Source organism: Lissotriton helveticus, chromosome 2_2, assembly GCF_964261635.1.
Source record: "Lissotriton helveticus chromosome 2_2, aLisHel1.1, whole genome shotgun sequence".
Classification (NCBI taxonomy): domain Eukaryota; kingdom Metazoa; phylum Chordata; class Amphibia; order Caudata; family Salamandridae; genus Lissotriton; species Lissotriton helveticus.
Window position 1 is genome coordinate 23,857,779 of NC_136060.1, and position 16,153 is coordinate 23,873,931.

General features: G+C 44.6%; 1 long non-coding RNA gene across 1 annotated transcript in view; it reads left to right on the forward strand.

The window, feature by feature from the left end:
• The window catches only part of LOC144821716 (uncharacterized), a 97,870-nt gene extending 94,520 nt beyond the window's left edge, over positions 1-3,350 (forward strand). Inside the window, exon 6 of the long non-coding RNA XR_013608401.1 lies at positions 338-3,350. This is a non-coding gene — a long non-coding RNA (uncharacterized LOC144821716). The remainder of the gene's footprint in view (positions 1-337) is intronic.
• The last annotated feature ends 12,803 nt before the right edge of the window (positions 3,351-16,153 follow it).

The following is a 16,153-nucleotide window of genomic DNA, read 5'->3' on the forward strand; positions in this document are numbered from 1 at the left end:
GAATAGTGCAGACGCTGATTTGATAATACAACCTGGGGACAGAGTCGCTCAAAAAGTGATCATGCCAGTATACGGAGGGATAGTCAAGAAGGGGACTGCCCCAGCCCTTCGCACCGTGCGTGGGGAAGGAGGGTTTGGCTCCCGTGAAAAAAATCCAGGAGCCAAGGTGTGGGTAGACTCTCCAAATAGTCCCCCCTTACAGGCAGAGGTTTTTGCAACCGGAAAGGACAATGTCCTGTTAATAAGGAAGCCAGGGCATGAAAAAGGGTAACATGTGTCTGTTGAAAAATGTTACTTGTGAGAATGAATAATACCTGTTTGTTCTCTGTTCTTTCAGATTAAAGCATGGTATGTCTGTGCTCTGCTTGCGCTCGCTGGAGTGTGTTTGGTCGAGTTAGAGTGGGGCCCTGGAGGGACCGGGAGCCCCTGACTCCGACGTGGCCAGCCGACTGCGCAAATCATCAGCACCGCTGACTCGGCCGTACAATGTTTGGTCCTATCTTGCACAGACAGTCCTCAACAGGTCGTACTTTTGCATGACGAACATGAAAAGCACCATGGATATTATTTCCACGTGCCTCGTAGCTATACCTACCCCTGTTGATGTGCCGTTGCAGACATTCAATGTCACAAATGCAGACAGGGCAGTGGAGGAACATGATGTGGGAACTCATTTGTCACCTTATGAGTTTTGGCAATTTTGTCCACAAACTACTGATGATACTTGGAAAAATCTAACACAAGTGATAACGTTCAATATTTGCTATCATTTGACTTGTAACCCCATTACCATTGGTAAATGTGCTAAAATATGACTTGAAGGAATTGAGTCACAAATGACGTGGGAACAACTAACTCTATGCAAAAATCAAAATGAAATTACATGCAAAAATATACAAAACAATATGATGTGCAAAAATGTAGTATCTGCTGCCAGTCATTTCAGGCATGTTAAATTGTCTGTAGGGTGGTTATTCTCATGTGGTAATATTACATATACGTATATTCCAGCAAATATCACAGGTGGACCGTGTGCCTTTACTAGATTAGGCCTCATGATGTTCCCATTAGATCCATCATCACATGTTCGGAATACAAGAGAAGCTGTTCAACTCAGTGAACATCTTGATTCTGAAATTCATTTACTATCTAAGTCTGAATATATTAGTTTAGCTGCTACAATAGTAGGAATTACAGGCCTTACCATTTATAATTCTATTGCTGTTAGTGAATTAGCATGTTTGATGGTGAAAAATATTAATCATACATCAGTTGCTTTAGCAGAATTATTATTAGATGTGCAGTGGGCAAGAAAAGCTATTTTACAAAACAGAGCCGCAATTGATTATTTACTTTTGAAACATGATCACTGATGTTCAGACTTTGAGGGAATGTGTTGCTTTAATCTTTCAGATCATTCTAAGTCAATCCAGTCCCACATTGAAACCTTACACAAGTTAGCTAAAGATGTCAAGCAAGATGTAGAAAAAGGATGGTGGGATTGGTTGTTTGGGCGGTTGCCGGATTTTGGTAAACTGCGCTCTGTTCTAGATGGGATAGCTTTAGCAATATGTATCTTGATATCATTATGTTGTTATATCCAGTGTATACCTAATCTCTTATCTATGCTTCGACCTAAAGCAGTTGATCTCAGACCGATAGGTTATGAAAGCCAATGGTCAAAGGGTGGAATGTACTGATATTAAGAATGATATATTGACCATTGGCTCCATATGGCATAATTGACTCCATTTTCTGTGCTGAGTCCATCTTGTGTAACAGACTCCATTTTTTGTGCTTGCACGTAGCTGCAAAGTGGGGAGGGCATGTTTTTTGCTCTTCACTTGTTTTTCGTTCTTCACTGATCAGAGTGAACTGGAACATGTTGTGTGGGATGCATGCTTGGTACCTTTCAGGGAATGTGCGGAATGTACAGCTCTATCTCTGAGTCAAAATAAAAGAGCCTGGCCAGCTTCTGTCTTTGCTTTGACACAGACCAGTACAGTCAGCTCGTTTTTTTCCAACAGAAGAAAGGGGGAGAGGTTGCTAGAACCTTCGCCTCATGTTGAGTAAGTCTTCAGGCAACGGGTAGGAGCTCATTCACAGAGTAGACTTACTGCTGTGAAACAAATAGAACTTGGGTCTCGATCGAACTCCTTCCTGGGATGTCAAAGGGCTCCTCCAGCTTGAGTTGGCAAGGATGTTGCATGAACGATCGGTGAGATGTTCCTTACTTTATGTACATAATTTCTACGTTTCATTGCTCTTTGCTAAATGTATATATGCTACATTTTATTCTGGTTTTCACTTGAGTTACTGGATATTTGGGAGTCTGCATTAACTGATATATTTTGCCTTCCTTTCTAAATAAACATGTGTGTGTCACTTTAAATGCACCTGAATTTGTTTTCTGGCCTCGCCTTAAGCGAGTGTTGGGTCTTATTTTATCGCCTCATCTTTTGGGAGGGCTGTTTAATGTGTATTGTTTAAAGGTGCAGTGGTGCATTTGCCCCCTCTTAGAAGTGCAGGGTCCAGGTGTGTCCTATTGTGTCAAATTACAAGCACTACACCTGGCCAGTATTTTCATGCCCAAAAGGTAAAACATTTAGGGCAAACACTTAACTGCCATATTTTACGCCTTTAAAATATAAACTGAAAGCAACAAATGAAAGATTAACAAGCATTTGCAATGCAACAGGTCTGCATTTGTGAAAGTTTAGAGCTATTGGAGCTGTAAATGGCAATGATTTCTACTTTTTTTTTTCTGCATCGGAGTGGTTGACGTTTAAAATCAGCTGGTTTGAGAAAGCAAGTTAATAAAGCGGATGCATCAGGAGACAGAAAGTGAAGCCAAAAAATCTGGATTCATCACAGCTTCTGAGCTTAAGGAAAATGTGTGATATGAGGCAAATATTAATTTTAACTGATAACGTGCAAAACTGACTGCAGCAGCAGCTAGACAGGTAGGATTTGTAGAGAGGGCGAGGTGTTTACTCCTTTAATTAAGGACAGACTGCAAATAATTGCATCCCTAAAAATGAGAGCTCGTTTTTGAATAATAAAGACACAGCTTTTGTCAAGGGGTGGGGAAGAAACAAACACAACGAGGATGTGGAGTAATTCCAGAGCTGCCGACTCAGGAACTGGGGAACTAAGTTCGAGTCTCGGCATTATCTCAACCACCTGTGATTCTGGGCAAACACTTAATCTCCCCAAGCCTCTACCACAAATTAATGTTACCGTGTAACTCCGAGATGGCTGTGTGAAGTATCATCACCATTAAGCAACAGGGACCAACGAACTAAGAAGGGCAGCCATGTGCATCGTGGTTAATGCGGTGGCCATCTTAGAAGAAGGAAGATAAATGTCTGCTGTTCTTGTATCATATTGTGATTACAATTCAATTCAATTCAACAATTCAACAATCTTTATTTCGATCTTTGCGATCATAAAAGATATGCAGGCAAACAACATTACACCATTACAAACTGTATATAAAATAGATTCATCAGTTTAAAGTCCATAAAATCAATTTCTAAGTTTTAAAAAGCGCATCTTTAAGATAAAATCATTTCCTAGGTTTTGCAGTTACATTTTTAGAGTATGTCAGGGACAAATTAGTCATGGCACAGTGGAATCACTTATAATTCTAGCGCGAGCTCTCCACATTGCTGTCAGGAACTTTGCCATTATAAAAACTGTAGCAAGGTCAGTTTTAAGGACTCTATAGGCTGGGGCATAAGTTCGGAAGCCCAAGTTCCTTAAGTACGGCATGAGCCAGTAGCTCCTGATTTTGCGGTAGGCTTTACAGAATAAAACCACGTGTACATCATTTTCTAATTTATAGTTACACGCGGGACAGTTTGGTGAGGTCTGGTTTCCATCCCAGTTTTTAGTGAACGACCTCAAAGGAAGAGAACCATATCTCCATTGTAGGAAAATTTTCCTTGCATGTACAGGGGACATTGCGTCGAAGACATATTCGAAACTATAAATGACTTTTGTTTTAGTGAATATGTCAGTTAGGGAGCCTTCCCGGATTGAGGTGATGGAACTCTGCAGCATGAAACCATAAAAAAGTTTAGAAAGAGCTTTCCTGGAAAGCCTTAGAGATGTTATTTCTGGATTATTCCATAGCTCTGGGACTCCAAGGGTCATACACATGTCTCTTATATACTTGAGCCATTGAATTTTAGATACTGGTATCATTCTGAGAAGCTCCTGCAGTTCGCTTCTATAGTGGCTCAAATCTTGACTACTCCAGAGGCGCCTCCAATAAGTCAACGGTTTGAGGCTCACTTCTTCACTAATTGGACACAATGCCAAGTCCATTCTCAACGGGAGTAGTGGAGTGCTTGGAGGAAGAGCCGTCAGGTGTCTAATGAAGTTATTCTCGGCCACTTGTATGGAATGAAGCGGTGTGTGTCCCCATAATTCAGCCCCATAGATGATGCCGCCTCGTGCTTGGGCCTTGTAAATTTGTAATGCTGGTGCCAGTGGGCGAAAGGGGGATTTTTTCGCGATTCTTGTGATTGCACCCGCCCTCTGGATTAATTTAGTGGTTGCTTTTGTTTTGTGTGGCAGCCAGGTTAAATTGTGGTTGAGTGTTATGCCCAAATACTCAATCACATTAACTCTCTCCAGAGGTGTGGGCCCCAGACGTGGATTTGGGCAATTTTTATGCTTACGGCTCAGAATCATGAATTTGGTCTTCGTTGGGTTTATTTCTAATCCCCTTTTGTTACAGAAGTCCAAAAATCCATCCAGGATTCTTTGCAGCCCCATTGGTGTCTTTGACAGCAGCAGGGTGTCGTCCGCGAACATAATCGCCGGCACCCTACTGCTGTTCAATTGTGGCGCATCAATGTTGGCGATTCTACACAAGTGCTCTATCACCCCGTTTGTAAATAGGCAAAACAGGGTCGGCGCCAACACGCATCCCTGCCTTACCCCCCGTTGGACAGGGAACCTATCTGTAAGCCTACCTCCCTTTCCATATCTTATCCAGGCGTAATTATCTGTGTGGAGCCTAATGAGAATCTGGAGGATGTCTCCTGGGACACCCATGTCCTCCAATACCGCCCACAACCTGGCCCGAGGGACCAGGTCGAAGGCGGCACGGAGGTCCACAAAAACTGCATAAAGTGACCCCCCTTCTACATGGGCAGTTTTCCAGAATAGAATATTTAGCCTCAGTATTTGGTCCACTGTTGAGACACCCTTCCTAAAGCCGGCTTGAAGGGGACTCAAGATCTCTGTCTCTTCCATCTAACATTGGAGTCTATCCAGGATCAGCCTTCCAAACAGCTTTTGACTGACATCAATGAGGCTGATCGGGCGATAGTTGGCGGGGAGCAGAGGCGAGCCCTTTTTGTATATCGGTACCACCTCTGCTCCCAGCCAAGTATCTGGTAGCCTCATTCCCCCCAGGACTGCATTAAATAAGACCATCAGATATGGAGCCCAGATCACAGGTTCATGCCTAAAAAGATTGCCTGGGATCCCATCTAATCCCGGGGCTTTTCCAGATGGCAGGCCCGATATGGCCACCTCCACATCTTTCAGTGTGAAGGGGGCTGATTTGTGTGTGGTGGTAGTACTAGGTGCAGATGGCAGTAAGGCCTCTGCCTCGGGGGCATACAGCCTCTGGAAGTGATCTTGCCAAACAATGGCCTCAATGTTTGGTTCAAATGCAGATGGAAGATCTGCGCAGCCATGATTGATGATTCTCCAGAATCTGCGAGAGTCCCTATCAGCTAGGGACTCTGCCAGATTCTCCCAGTGTTGTATGTCCCACTCCAATCTTGCGTTATTTAGGAGTGTCTTATAGGCACGCCTTTTGGATCGGATCTCCTCCATACTACCTCCCTCTTTTATGGTCATAATAAGATCTTGTTTTGCCAGACGGCATGAACGATTATACCAGGAGTTGGCGAATTGCCTTTGTGCTTTCGGGCGGTCCTTAACAAAAAAGTGTAGTTCGAGCTTCTGGGTTAAATGAGTATGAATTTGAGCTAAGTCCTCATTTCTGTATGTAGTAGACAGTGGATCCCATAGGTCAAAAGCCTCCTCAAGAATGGGAATAATCCCAGCATAGAGGGAGGTAACCCTTTCTTCGCTGGAGGCGAGGCTATCCCATTTTATCCACCTCCTGTTATTCTCTAGAAGGATTCCTCCTGTCTGTTTCTCCTCGCCAGTCGCTTTCTCCCAAGGAATCATGTATTCTAACTCCAGGGTATTATGGTCACTGTCATGTCTAGCTGTTATTTTAAAGTCGACCACCCTTTTCCATGCCTTTAACTGTACAAGGTTGTAGTCAGTTCTAGATTCCCTCCCTTGTTTATTAAAAGTGCATTGGGAAGGAATGTCGGACCGAGTGCGGCCGTTGCAAGCTCTCAACCCATGTGTGAAATTAAGGGTGTTGATCTGCACAGCCAGAGTTGTCCATGCTTTGGGAGGAAGTGCTATAATGCTTGTGAGGAAACATTCAAAGTTTTATATATTCGATATAACCTAAATTCTATCATTAAAAAGTTCTAAAACTGTAATATTTTTCAAACCAATTGGAGTTATGTGTGGTTATTAATGTAGGACGTTGGCTGAAGCTAAGCCATGCCAAACCTAAAAAACAGCAAAGGCTGGAAGAACAAACACGCCAACAGCAGCGGCAAGTGAGTGGGGCCCTGGCAGCTGCAGCTCTAGGTTGCCTGGGGCCCCAGGCTGGAGCAGAGGGCACAGCAAGAGCTGCAGTTTCCACAGCTGGACCAACAGCGGCTGCGGCAGTAACTGCAACGCCCTCCGCACCAGCAACGTCCAGTGACACCTGCACCGGTGAGCACCATTCTTGGGAATAGGGAGTGGGGCGCATTCCACGTTTAAAGGTGGGTTGTGCTAGTTGTAGCTCAGAAAGGCCCTTGCGTTGCAGGCAAATTTAGAAAGTGCAGTCATTGGCTGCTTTTCCAAGGAAGAAAAGGTGAGCGGCCATTGTAGTAAAAGCATTTTACTTTACAGAGCAGAACATAACCGTCTCTGGGATCCATTAAAGGCAACTTGTCCATACGACGAAACAGCTGGGATATATCCGTGTATTAGGGCTTTGGTTTTGCAACCCTTTAATTCAACAACTATTAAGCCCAGGTAAGTGTTCTCTGCCAGCGACCATTGGCCCATCTGCTAGTCGAATGAAAGGGGCCTCTAAAGTAGATATGTAAAATCTGAGTTCATCTATTATTTCATAGGTGTGCTGTACGAACTATGGTGATGTGCTGTTCCCGATTGCATTAACTGGGAGCTACCCCTCTCACAGAAAACGTTTTGTTCAACCGGTGCACCAAAGTATGCTGATGACATCAGGAACGTTGTGATAGATCCCCTCAGTCCTCTACTAAGAAACTCTCTATTTTGATACCTATGTAGGTAACATATCGGGCTATCCAATGCTATATAGATGTTTAGTTGAAAGATTGGGCTATGTACTATATGGCACTGCATGTTTCTGGGCTATCAGGTCCTGATAGATAGATCTGAGTAAGAAAAGATAATTCTCATCAGTCCTTGACACCATATGGGAAAATTGTTAGTTTGAATTATTTTATATTTATGATAGTAGCCTGGTTCTTGTTCTTTATCTTTTTGTTTCTTTTCTGGGTATTGAATGTGGTATGATGTTTTCTCTTAAATACACAGTTTTGAGACTCATGGCAGCTTATATCCTAATTGTGTGATATCTTTGGAGTTGGCCCTTTGCTGCTGGCCACTCAATTGACACGTTGTTTTTTGTTTGTTTTCTTTCCCCTTAAAGCGTCAAGCTTCTGTGGTTCCTTTTTTCTTGTATTCTCATGGATTGTTGTTATTATTAAGCCTGAAACCCACTATTAGTCGGCCACGTTAATCTGATTATTAGAATCTGTAATATGTGAACTTGCATATGAATTGTTCAAGTGATATTATGAGTGATATTATGAATTTGTGAAGTTGATTATGTATATGCTTTTTCTTAGTAATTGTTTCAGAGTTGTGTTGATGTCCTCCTCCCTTCCCTACTGTGCCCTGATGAAGGTGTGGCCCAAGTCCAGGCCGAACACCGAAACGCGCGTTGGCGCTTGAAGATAGTCCCAAAACTGTTTCATCTGGTCTCAACTGTGTATGAGACCCCATGGGACCTGAGTCATCTACATCAGTTGGCAATCTGATTGTGTTGTGAGAAGGATGAATGAATTCTGCTATGCATGTGTGTCTTAGTATGATTGTCTGAAGGGATGTGTGGGACGTGGGTTGAATGTGGTGATTATTTATTATGTAGATATAAGGATTTTTCTAACCTGATGTTTGAATTGATAATATGAATATAATATGATATGAAAAATAAAATAAAAATGAAATCTTTTTTCTAACCGTGGCCTTTTGATGTTATTACATTTGCTGTTCTAGTGAGCTTTTGACTGATTGCATACGTTTGGGACTCTATATGAGCCTGTATATTTACCAGACCTAGGCAGTAGTTCTGTTTCTTTGGGCATGTTGCATCACAGCCTCACTTATTACCTAGGTGATTAGAATGCCAACTCCTTGGAAGCTCCAGTGGAGTTAGTTACGGCTGTGGGCTGATGATGGGAGCTGCTTTGTGAGGGTCCTTGGTGCTGTTCTCCTGTACTCAAGAATAGACTTACATTTCACCCTATACTACTGCGTGGACTAACTTCATTGGGATGCAACACCAGTCCTCATGGGAAGTTAAAAATGTAGAAAAGGCAATACTAAGGAGGGACTAACGAGCCTATTAACAAATCAGAAGCCAAAATGTGCAAAGGATTTGCATGAGGCCATAAAAAATATGGGCGGATATATATATAAGACACACAACCTAGCTGTTCGGCAGCAATGAGCCACAATGCAGGTATTAAAGATCAGAGCTCAGTCGAGACTATGGAACGCATTCTGATGATGGGTGCATCTGAGAAAGGGACTCTATAAAATCCAACACATTGCACAGTTTCTGGTCTCTCTGAGCCTGCCTTATGTCAAGGAAGCTTGCTTTCCTGTCGCCAGTGCTATCCAACACACACAAGATGATGGACGGAATGTTGCACAATGGCAAAACACTCACCCCCAGTCACAGAGATCTGGGTTTAATCCATCGTTATTTTGCTCACCAAGCCACCCCAGTTCAGACATGGCCATATGCAAATCAGTCTTGACCCTGTGCCTCATGGGAACAGTCCAGCCCGAACTGCCAAGCCATGTCTTCCCTGGACCGGAATCAAGCATCCTAGGACCGCTTTCTGGCTATCAGCCATCTTCAGCCAAGATAGCTTGACTCCAGAGGTGTAGTGAGCACAGGACCCACGTCTGGGCATACCCTTGCCACATAGGGTGAATAGCAAAACACGCAAGATGATGGACGGAATGTTGCACAATGGCAAAACATTCACCCCCAGTCACAGATCTGGGTTTAATCCATCATTATTTTGCTCACCAAGCCACCCCAGTTCAGACATGGCCATATGCAACTCAGTCTTGACCCTGTGCCTCATGGGAACCATCCAGCCCGAACTGCCCAGCCATGTCTTCCGTGGACCGGAATCAAGCATCCTAGGACCGGTTTCTGGATATCAGCCGTCTTCAGTCAGGATAGCTTGACTCCAGTGGTGTAGTGAGCACGGGACCCACGTCTGGGCATACCCTTGCCACATAGGGTGAATAGCAAAACACGCAAGATGATGGACGGAATGTTGCACAATGGCAAAACATTCACCCCCAGTCACATATCTGGGTTTAATCCATCGTTATTTTGCTCACCAAGCCACCCCAGTTCGGACATGGCCATATGCAAATAAGTCTTGACCCTGTATCTCATGGGAACAGTCCAGCCCGAACTGCCAAGCTATGTCTTCCCTGGACCGGAATCAAGCCTCCTAGGACCGGTTTCTGGCTATCAGCCGTCTTCAGCACGGGACCCACGTCTGGGCATACCCTTCCCACATAGGGTGAATAGCGAAACACACAAGATGATGGATGGAATGTTGCACAATGGCAAAATATTCACTCCCAGTCAAAGATCTGGGTTTATTCCATCATTATTTTTCTCACCAATCCACCTCAGTTCAGACATGGCCATATGCAAATCAGTCTTGACCCTGTGCCTCATGGGAACCATCCAGCCCGAACTGCCCAGCCATGTCTTCCGTGGACCGGAATTAAGCATCCTAGGACCGGTTTCTGGATATCAGCCGTCTTCAGCCAGGATAGCTTGACTCCAGTGGTGTAGTGAGCACGGGACCCACGTCTGGGCATACCCTTGTGAGGTACTGGGTTTTTAGGAACCGGTACCGAACCGGTAACCCAGCGGTGCCAGGGGATCAACACACCAAAGACCTCGGGTTCTCCTGAGTCAGACCCACAGAAACTTCAGAGTCTTCTAGGTGAAGTCAAAGATTAGTTTATTGGCTGCAACCAAGGTGACAGGGTCCTAGAAGTACAATGCCAGTATATTCAGGAGACTGCACACTTTCACAAAGTTAGGCTTCTCTTCTTATACATAACATTTGCCCTTTGGCGAAACATTCCTTGGGTGCGCGGTATTTCATTTATGGTTACTGATTACAAAAAGAAAGCAGAGTCATGATGACATGTACATATTTCACGTCGTGATACCCATAACAAATCATCCGGCAAGGCCCAACATTTCATCAGATATCGCTGGACCCCTAATAAAGATGGTCACCTCCCCACCATAAAATAAGTGAGGAAAAGGAGTGAAGAAAGATGTGAGCGAGATATGGCAGGTGTGCGTGCTGAAATGGCTTTATGGCCGGTTGGGCCTAGATACTATCTTGCTTGGCCACTGGGAGGGAACTGACCTAACGAGTTCGGCCTGGGGCAACGGTTCTAACTTGTACTGGGGTCAGGAAGAAGTCGATTAAGGAGTACGTGTCCTTGTGGAATCAAATTCGACTGGATTAAGGCCTATGTAGAGGGCAACATGCAACTAAGGGTTCAGAAGGTAAATGACGATTTCGAGGTGAAATTGTCACTCGAATATACTGAAAATACATGTGCTTGATGTACTCGTCATTTCCGGTCTTTTGATACCAAATTCGTCCTATTTCGACGAAGTTTTTATTCTCGAGTCCGGTACTATTACGGATCCATATTTTTCAGAACCACAGACCCTCCTTTTGCCCTTACATAGGCAATTAATCTATCCTTATGTTAATCTGAGTCCGGATCTATATTCATAAAGTCATTGAGGTGTTGCTGTAACATCATTCTAGTGCTGAGTTCGTGTCTTGACACAGGCTTCCTTACACATGATGTAGCACAGAGGCCACATATTGCAGGAGCACACTGTATGCATAGACAGAACAGGAAAAGAATGGCTAAGACCATCCAAATGACCATCAGAATTTTCCATCCCCAGGCAGATATCAGCCCCCAGAACCATCCCATTAATGACCAATCTCCTTTGTCCACATGGATAGATTCGGAAATCTTATGTAGTTTGGAGATGGCCCTGTACACTGTTGGAGCATTATCCGGAATAAAAATGCAACAACTGGACTGGATCAATTTGCATACCCCACCCCGGTCCGCAAGTATTACATCCAAAGCGACCCGGTTCTGAAGGGTCATCAGTCGATCCGACTGGAGCTCAGCAGTCAGGTTACTGAGGGCACCGGCAGTTTCAATCACGGTGGATTCAACTACCCTTGTCAATTGCCTTATGTTTCTGCTGTTAACCATGGCTCCCCAGAACGGCAGAATACCCATTGCAAAGTCACCAAATTCTTGACCCGCAGTGTCTTCTTTACTCAAAACACCTCTAACTACCCTTGTCCGATGATAATCTGCCGCTGCTGTGTAGGTGGGAGGTAACAGGAATGAAACAAAACATGAGCCTGAGAAGTCAGGGGGCAACCATGTATAGGCTCTATCGTGGCAGATGAAATAAGTACCCTTTGCGGCTAAAAAGGCAGGGGAAGTCTGAGATCCAAAAACATACGTTTCTGTGCAGACACTCTTCCCTAGCTGAGCTCTGGGATTCCTACCAATACCTTGCAGACACAGGTGACCTTGATGGGGTACGATCCAGATAGGGGACGATCTCTTGGCTTGCTGTTTCTCACTTAGTGTAGTGCCATATCCGGTCACATTCCAACCTACATATGCAAGTATCTCATCATCTGGGGTATCTTCGTAAGAAGTCACTTCCTTGATCATGTCAACTATACCCTTCACTAGAGCGCTAGTCTTGAGGTTGTCTTTTACAGAACGTAGGGGTTGGATTTCTCGTGCATATATGAACATTGTTCTATATGCCCATACTGACCCATTGTGACTAAATGGCAGGACCAAATAGGGGATACCTCTATCCGTGGTGTGGGGCATGAGACCACACACCCAACAGTTGGTTGTGTTCATCACAAGTTGGTGTTGGTGTAATAGCTGAATGAAGGAGTTATTAATGAACTCTAATCTCCTATTTGATTCGTGGTCAGGCAAAGAGTGGAAAGAATGAGAGGAAACAGTAGGGGGAGGTATGGGCGATGTAGTAGGCGTGAATGTCACATGAAAAGAGAATAAAGCATAGCTTATCAAAAACACCGTTACGCTAAATATCATAAAAATACACATCATTATAAAAATTTTCTTTCTCATTGTTTTCAAAAGTCTCTGCTTAAAGTTCATTTGTCTGGCAGTTCTCTCCACATCAGGAAACTCCATCCTCTCTAAGGTGCTGCCCGCGGCGGTAGGTTGTTTCTGCTAAAGGATGCTTCCGTCAGTCTAGGGTGGCTCCCTTCGACCAACTGGAACCGGCAACCTATTGTTGTCAGCTGCACCCAAAAGTCTTTAGTCAACCGCGACCCTAGCAGCGGAACCCGGATGGCGGTTCAAGAAAAACAAAAATAAGCAAGTTACCTAGATGGGAGAATCTGCATTTTCAAAATAGCATTTTGGAAGGAAAAACTCATGATTTTATTAGTCCACAGGTTTTTCTCTCGGATCAAAAAAATGAATCACTTTTACTTTAGTCTGTTTTTCTCGGTCGGAAATTATAGCGTCTTTTCCCGGGTGCTGTCTGGTCCGGAAAGAGTAGCTCAGGTTCCACAGAGTTCAATTGTTCTGATGGCGGCGTAGTTTCTTGAAAAATGTTCTTACTGTCACAATCGCGTTTAGCTTCTTCTACGCGTTTATCAGTTGTGCGCTTTGAGTCAGTGCCTCCTGTCCGGACCCATTGGTCATGTGGCAGAGGGAAAGGTATTTTCTTACAATGGATCCCGTGGACCCAATTGGCCTTCCCCTCCACTCTAACGGTCGACCTTGTAGACAGGAGAACGAGGTGTGGTCCGGTCCATCTGGGCTGGTCGTTTCTTGTCCTCTGGAAATTCTTGACCAGTACCCAGGAGCCGGGGTCAATGGAGTGACCCGGTGTCTCGGAAACCGGAGGCAAGGTGTTGTGGACCTGTTGATATAAAACACGCAATTTAGCCGTCAATTCATACAGATAGTCGAGCAAAATGGGGTGTTGCAGCTCGCTAAACTTCGTGGGCCTAGGCACTCTCCATATGTTGGCTGGCCGACCAAAGATTATTTCATAGGGGCTGAGTTTCATTCGCGAATGCACAGTCGTTCTGGTGGATAGGAGTGCTAAGGGTAGAGCGTCAGGCCATTTAAGACCCGTGCTCGCTTGGATTTTGGCCAATTTAAGTTTAAGCGTGCCATTGTAACATTCCACTAATCCAGCTGATTGGGGGTGATTTGCAGCGTGGAACTTCTGACTAATGCCTAGCCCTTCACACACTCGTTTCATCACACTACCCACAAATTCACTTCCGTTGTCCGACCAGACCATTCTAGGCATTCCGAACCTGGGGAAGAACTCTTTCACAAGGGCTTTCGCTGTGGACAAGGCAGTATTGTCCCTTAGGGGATAGGCTTCTACCCACCTTGAGAAGGCGCAAACAACCACGAGCACATATTTTAAGTTGTTGCACCTCTCCATGTGTATGAAATCTAGCTGCAAAACCTCGAACGGATACGTAGGAGGTGCGAAATGACCAGCTGGAGTTGGAGTTCCCCTACTAGGATTGTGCTTCAGACATACCATGCAATTCTTGACAACATTTTCTGCACACTTGGGAATCCCTGAATTCTTCCACACTGGGGCCAACAACTCGCAAATCCCTTTCGCGCTGATATGGGCCATCCCATGAGCCATTGTAACCACTGCAGGCACATACGCATCGGGTAACATCCATCTTTGTTGCTCTGTCGATTCAATCCAACAACCATTTACATCCATTCTCCCTGTACTTTCTTTCCACATGCTTAACTCTTTCTCCGTGGCCTCAGCTTGGATGGACTTCACACTTTCTATCGTGTCTTCACACATTCCAACATCACCAGTCCATCTTTCTGGGCTCGCAACATACATTCGGCTCATCACATTCTTTGCCGTTTCTTTAGCAGTTTCGTCAGCAAATGCATTTCCACGACCAACATCATCGATCACTTTCTTGTGTGCACTACATTTCACGACCGCTACTTTCAGGGGCAACGTCAGTGATTCAAGAAGCTCATTCACCAACTGACCATGCTAAATCTTAGCTCCATGCGAAGTCAGGAACCCACGTTCTCTCCACAATCGACCAAAACTGTGAGCCACTCCAAAAGCATACTGACTGTCGGTATAGACAGTCACTTTCATTCCTTTTGATAACACACATGCTCTCGTCAGTGCCACGAGTTCGGCGGCTTGAGCCGAACCATGTGGTATTCGCGCAGTTTCAACGATTGTGTGCAGAGTTGTGACAGCATACGCTGTAGTCACGTTACCATTTGGGAGTTTAAAGCATGAACCATCCACCCATAATGTACCATCACTTTCGGCGAGAGGAGTATCGGATAGATCAACTCTCCCTTTGGTCTCCTCCTCCGTCCTGAGGAAACAATCGTGCTTTTCTGAAGCATCCGATTCCTCAGCAATTGGTAACAATGTGGCTATGTTCAGAGTACTGCATCTTTTGATGTGCACATGGCTCGCTAGTAGCGTCAATTCATAACTGGACAGTCGAGCACTAGTTAAGTGCTGTGTCTTGGTCCTATTTAACAATGTATCTACTGCATGCGGAACCATCACAATTAGTGTATTATTCATTACTAGGCCTGCAGACTGTCGAATAGAAACAGCTGCTGCTGCTGTGGCCCTTAGACAACTTGGCAATGCTCGTGCTACTGGATCCAAAGTTGACGAAAAATAGGCGCATGGCCGTTGTCTATCTCCGTATAACTGAGTCAGCACAGACAATGCACAGCCCTCCTTCTCGTGGACATATAATGTGAAAGGCTTACTGTAGTTGGGGTTACCTAACACAGGGGCCGAACATAATGCTGTGCGTAATTCGAGAAAACTTTTCTGGCACTCATCGGACCAAGGAATGGGATTGGGTGTATTTGTACACGTTAGTGCCAATAAGGGTTTGGCTAATAACGAAAAATTTGGAATCCACTGTCTACAGTACGATGTAATGCCCAAGAAAGCGCGTACTTCTCTCTGCGTTCTTGGCACATTTAATTTCGCTATTGCCTGAATTCTTTCTGGGGTCAGTTTCCTTCCCTCCTTCGATAAGAGATGACCTAAGTAGGTCACTTCTTGTCGGCAATATTGGAGCTTGGAAAGTGACACCTTGTGATGTAGACCACATAGATGACGCAGTAGTGCCAACGTGGCCATTTTACATATTTTCTCAGTATCCGCAGCTATGAGCAAATCGTCCACGTACTGTACGAGGGTGGAACCTTTGGGCAAAATCATTGCGTCGAGCTGACTTTTCAGAGCTTGACTGTATATTGAGGGGCTTTCACAGTAGCCTTGAGGAGCGCGTTTAAAGCGGAAACTGCGACCACCTAAACTAAAGGAAAAAATATCCCTGCTCTCCTCCGCAATCGGGATACTGAAGAAAGCATTCTTCAGGTCAATCACCGAAAACCATGATGCGGATGCTGGAATCATAGTCAATAATGTTGTAATGTCGGGGACAACTGGGAATTGTGGCACCACTATCTTATTTACTTCCCTAAGATCAATCACAAATCTATACACAGGTGGCTGAGAAGGGTCAGTTCGTTTTAAAACAGGCAGAACAGGACTATT